This window comes from Lytechinus variegatus, chromosome 2 (genome assembly GCF_018143015.1).
Source record: "Lytechinus variegatus isolate NC3 chromosome 2, Lvar_3.0, whole genome shotgun sequence".
Taxonomy (NCBI): Eukaryota; Metazoa; Echinodermata; class Echinoidea; order Temnopleuroida; family Toxopneustidae; genus Lytechinus; species Lytechinus variegatus.
In genome coordinates, this window is record NC_054741.1 from 26840816 (window position 1) to 26847241 (window position 6426).

A 6426-nucleotide genomic window follows, 5' to 3' on the forward strand; every position below is an offset into this window, starting at 1 on the left:
TCCTACCACCCCCCCCCGTAGATCCACCACTGTAGATTGTTAATAATTCAGAGTAGACATCAATCCCCAGTAAAACTGACTTAAATTATTTTTTCTGCCTAATTCAAACTTTCGCATTATTTTCATAAATAAATGAATAAATAAATAAAATGAATAAGTAAATAAATAAGTAAGTAAATAAATAAATTATAAAGTAAATAAATAAATAAGTAAATAAATAAATAAATAAATAGATAAATGCATTTTATTTAAATTCAAATAGAGGCATCTTTCAATTTCGGCATATTTGGTTAGAAGAAGACATTCAATGTTTTCATTTCAACTATTTCATCTTTCGTCAATCATTTCCAGCTTGATTGCCGGCATTTGAAATTTGCCGGATTTGAAATGTGAGTGAGCCCCTCCCCTTCTCTCTTCTTTCTCCACAAGTCTCTCTTTCGATCTCTCTTAAAGGACGATCGAGTCCACCCCAAACAAATATTGATTTGAATAAATAGAGAAAAATCAAACAAGCATTATGCTGAAAATTTCATTAAAATTGGATGAAAATAAAAAAGATATGACATTTTAAAGTTTCGCTAATTAAAAACAAACAGTGATATGCACATCCGTCAGTGACATGCAAATGAGACAGTCAATGATGTCCCTCACTCACTATTTCTTTTGTTTTTTATTGTTTGAATTATACAATATTTCATTTTTACAGATTTTACAATAAGGACCAACTTGATTGAAACATATAGAATTAAACAATGCTTATTGCACATGTTCAGGGAGGAATTAATCTTTGCTTCACACGACAACAGGGAGAAAACTAAAATATTTCATATAATAAAATACAAAAGAAATATTTAGTGAGTGAGGGACATCATTGACTGTCTCCTCATTTGCATACCAATAAGGACGTCTTCACTCCTGAAGACGGACAGTCAACCCCCGGGAGTCAACCTGTCCGAAACGTCGAGTCTCTCGGCTCATCATCTCTACTCGCCGACTCAAGCCAGCATCTCCTCGGGTTCATCAGCTCCAGTGGCGTAGACAGGTCCTTAGATCTGGGGGGGGGGGATGATCCCTAGCTGGGTCATACTTTATATATATATATTTATATATATATCATATATATTTATATCTACATATATATATATATATATATATATATATGTGTATATATATATATATATATATATATATATATATATATATATATAATTAATATATAAATATAAAGAATGAAGGAGATAACGTACTCGATAAAAACAAAATATCATGGGCCAAAGCAGACGAGTTAAAGATAACAAAATAACACGATCTGCCTCATGGATTATCTCGTGTGTCTTTTAATCACTTTGCTTTCAGCAATAAACAGGGCATCCAGTAATAAACAAACTTCCTTGCACATTTTTCATGGCAGTAATCTTTTGTTTGATTAATGACAATGAGTAAAGATAATCATAAGAGAAATGTCATTTGTCGGATGTCAAGTTATCATCTTGGTCATGACAGTCCTGCTAAACATGATCTAGAATAACTAGTATTCCTTATTTTACTAGTATAGTAGTATACTCTTTTAAAAGTAGCGATATTGTTAATGATCAAACGAATGAATCAACAACTAAAGGAATAAACAAATAAACAGCCAAATAACTAAAAAACATATCAATTACAATTATAGTAATAGGGGTAAAATAAAAAAAGCTCAACATTATATTTCTTATCCACGTGCAGATATGCGGACACTTAATGATAAGCACACTCTGTTTAAAATTACCATGATTACAAAGGCTTGATTAAATTAAGTATGGAAATGAAATAAACCTCACCGGGTTGTTGGAAGTAAACTGTATAGATTTTAATTTGTTATAATTTCGATTCATTTCTTATTATGTACCTTGTTATGGTGATTATGATAAAAACATAGGTAAGGAAATGTAACAGTTTATAACCTTCAAACCTAGAAGACTCCGCACGTACAGAAATCACTGGTATAAGTAATTCCAAAATACATTGCGCCTCGATTTACTTCTTCTTGAAACTGAGAGACGTTTATTTTCACCCAATATAGTTATGCAAAACAGTCCTTAACAGTAAAGGATTATAATGTCCAAAATGAAGGAAAAACAGGCATACTAATGCTTCATATGGCAGTATCAGGTAACACGCTCGAAAGGAACATACTTGTTCAGTTCCTATTCTCTTGAACGATTCAATAATCAGTACATGTATAAGTACAAAAGTATGAACGCTAACTTAGACCATAAATTAATCTTATCCATGGATTGATTCAGTCTGCCTTCGTGAATTAAGGCATGTCTATATATTGGATGATTCTACCTTCTTTGAAAAGCGCAAAGTACTCTGAAAAAATTAGTGAAATAGTTCACTCTTTAAGGAGTGAATGTATGAAAGAGTGAATATTGAGTGAAAAAAACCTCGGATATCACTGAGGCCATCCAAAATTTGCACTTTCATTCCAAAATCATTCATTTACTAATTCGCTCCTTAGAGACTGAAAATTTTCACCTTTCCTTTGCAAAGTAGGGGTTGAGGACATGGCCAGCAGGGAAAAGGGTCAGTGTATGTGTATAGGTAATTTCTTATTAATTCGTTTGAACAGTGTTAATGTGTTATGAAAGCAATTGCTCTGAAAGGGAGTGATTAAGCGACACTTTCTTAAATCTGTAATGAAATATTTTGAACTTATCTCCTTTGCAAATACATAATTATTATAAGGAAATGTACTTGGTGAAACTCTGAATAACGATCCTTAAATGTATATGACGACGCAAGACAGTTGTTATTACTTAAAATTTGCAAGTTGTAAATGCATATAAGATGATTGACTCTGAATAAAAGTCCAATTTTGATCATGTTTGTCATTGCTGTACGTTATGATTATTACTGCTATTATTATTGATTGATTTTAACTAGCATTCATTGCTTTATTACTGTATAGTTTTGCTTCTTCCCCCACAGAAACCTGGGGGGGATGATTGTACACACCATCCCCCCCACCTAAAATTCTGGGGGGATGCATCCCCCCCATCCCCCCCGCTATCTACGCCCCTGATCAGCTCTACTACTCAAGCTGTTCTCAACTCATCAATTCCTTCTGGTTTACATTCCTTTTCAAGACTACTTTCAAGAAAGAATACTCTACTCTCAAATCTCCACTTTCTCGCCTATCCATTTCTTCTCTTCTTCTATCCACTGTTTCTATATAACCAGGGACATATCCCTGATATAACACTCCACATAGTGTAGGCTACCGTAAACCACAAGCGATTCAACAAGGACGTGAATATAAATGTTTTGTGAAATCAAGCGAAAATTTAAAATGTCATAACTTTCTTATTTTACATACGATTTTTATAAAATTGTCAGCGTATATATTAGTTTGATTTTTCTCTGTTTATTCAATGCAATGTTTTTCTGGGGTGGACTTGACCTTTAAGTTGTGTCTCTTTCTATCTAAAGTCCTCCCTCTCTGTCGTACGTCCATGCGCATCTTCCCCAAACTTTCTTCCCTGTGTTTTCCCTTCAATGCACCATGACGTATAGCTATGATTATTTTTACTTTCATGTACTTTGTCCTGTTAACTTAACATTCTATATCTGTGATCATGAACAAGAGGCGTATGTAACTAGATAATGACCGCGAACGCCAAGCGCGAGCAGAAATTTTAACGTTCTGGCCTGATCGAAAGGGACCTGTGAAGACGATACACATTTCAACAAATGATGCGAACAGAATTTTTTATTTACATTCCGACCTAAAAAAAATTGGTCATTCGAAGCACTTTTTTGTAATCATGAACTTAGGGAAAGGTATATGTAACTATGCGAGCGCGAAGCGCAAGCGAAGAACATTCAGATTTTAGACCTGCAAAAGGGACACTCTATTCATGCATGCGATATTCCAAACTGGAAAAGAGTCAATTCAAGCACTGCGGAGGAAAATTTCGAAAAAGATGTGGATCACATTTAATAAAGGATGCGAGTGCGAAGCGCGAGCTGATATCTTATCATTTTGACCTAGGACCGGTACATTCTAAGGATATTTTGTTATCATAATTATGAAAATGATGACTATTTTCCCATCATTATTAATTATGGAAAAGGACCAGTTATAGGCCTAGAGGAATTTATGACAATGTTATTTCCTTATTTATCCATCTAATTTGGAATTTGTTGATATTAAGGCCTCAAAATGGGCATTTTAGGCATGAATAGGAAGCATGAGTTAATATATTTTTAACAATTATTGCGGGCGGAAAATCACGAGCCGTTTTTTTATAATTGTAATGAAAAAGGGACGTTAAGTAGCTTGTTAGAATACTCACCAATGAAAATGCGAGCGCTAGCTGACAGGCCTACGTTTTGACAATCACACCTGAAAGGGATATTTTGAGAACTTTATGGAATACACAAAGACATTAGGAGCTTGGCATATATTAATGCGACCACGCTGCGTGAGCTGCAAAACATTGATATTTAGACCATAAATCGGACATTTTGCAGAGCATTTTGAAAAAATCAATTTATAAATAAAAAAAATAATGAAAGCTCGATGTCCGAGCTGAAATAATTATGTATTGTATATTGACTTAAAAAGGGATAAGGTAGAAGGACCGGATTATAGTCTGCACTACCACCCCTACATACACCTTTCAAGACAGAAATTATAATTTTTAAAATCATACAAATGTTATTGCGTGGATTATCTTTAAATGCCACTAATGTATTTAATTTGACTAAATTTTGCATTATAAAATTAAAAAAAAATATTCTTTCGCGGTTGCTCCGCTCCCGCGCTTAATCTTATCTTTGAATTTGGTACGGGAAAATTCGTACGATTGGCTTTATTATAAAGATTATCCGCTTATTTTTTATAATTATACGACTATTTATATAACTCTGATCATAATCCAATCAATGCACTCTTAAAATACACTAGTGTGAATTAAGGAGGGAGGGAGGTCTTATCCTGACAACTTTGGGGAAGAAAGGGATAGAGTTCGTACAAAATTATATTGACTAACCCAGTGCTTCAAAATAATGAAATGTACATTGTATTACTGATGATTTCAAAGCAACGCCTTTAATTTTGATAAGAAAAGACTTGAAACACATTCCCGTATATTTTCACGAGTTTATCAATCTATAGGAAAATTTAAATAACTAGGAAAAAAATCAATGAACAAAATAATAAACATAATTGTTGTTATCATTAGTCTGGAAAAAAATATTATACATTTGTTTAATTTTGCCCTTTACAGGGAAAAAATGCAGGAAAAACAAATAGGAAATTGGAAACTCTTCGAGTGTTCCCCCCACATAGTTGCATCATTATTCAACACCCAGTTTGTTTCAGAACTCGCTATGAACTGCAAAAATGAATATAATAGTTATATGATAACATTAATCAAAGGGGGGGGGATCCATATTTTATTGTCCTAAATAGACATGAAATGAAATGTTCCGAAAATTTGCTTTGCCCAATTGGTCGTGGGCCCGGCAGCCGCTGTGCAGCGCCAGATCGACGAGGCTCTATCTCTTTAATCGTTGAACGCCAAACAGGGTAGCAGCAACTCCCTCTTTTGGTCTGACGCGGCCGAGGTTTGAACCCCCGACATCCCGGTTATGAGACAGACGCTCTACCAACTAAGCCAACACACCGGTTTAAGAACTTAGAATTGTTATATTTTAATTTTTATAAGAAAATTGCTGATTATTATCTTTCTTTTTCTCGTATTTGGAACCTTACAAGGTTCTTCAAGGAAGCAGAAAATGGTTCTGAGCAGTCCTTATTAAGGAACACTAATTTTGTAGGGTTCGTCACACTATCAAGAATCCAATTATACGTGTTAAAGGTAATGGTCCGGGCTTAAAAAATATATGTCTAAATAAATAGAGTAATATTCCTCGAAATCGGATGACAAGTAACGAAGTTATTGAATTTTATTTTGTGGAAACAGTTATATGCACATCGTCATGAATATTCATTAGGTGGGCTGATGATGTCACATCCCCACGTTCCTTTTTCGTATGTTATATACATGAAATAAAAAATGTTTCATTTGTTCATACATGTAACTGTAATTGTAAATGATGTGTCTCCAATATGACGAAATAAGTTGCAGCAATAAATAACTAATGCACTTAATCAGTTTTCAATCCAATCGTTTTAGTTCTTAGTAGAATTCTTTTGAATAAACATACTTTTATGTAATCATCCTTGGCCTCGGCCCACCTAATGAATATTCATAAAGACACGCCTAGAACTGTTTTACCGTAATCATACAGATCTTTAAAATTCAATGAAAAATGTTTTGCATTTTGCTTTGTGAATTTTACTCTACTTACTGAGATAGAAATATCTCTAGCCTGGACTTTCCCTTTCAAGGTTGTCGAACGGATAATAGTTCT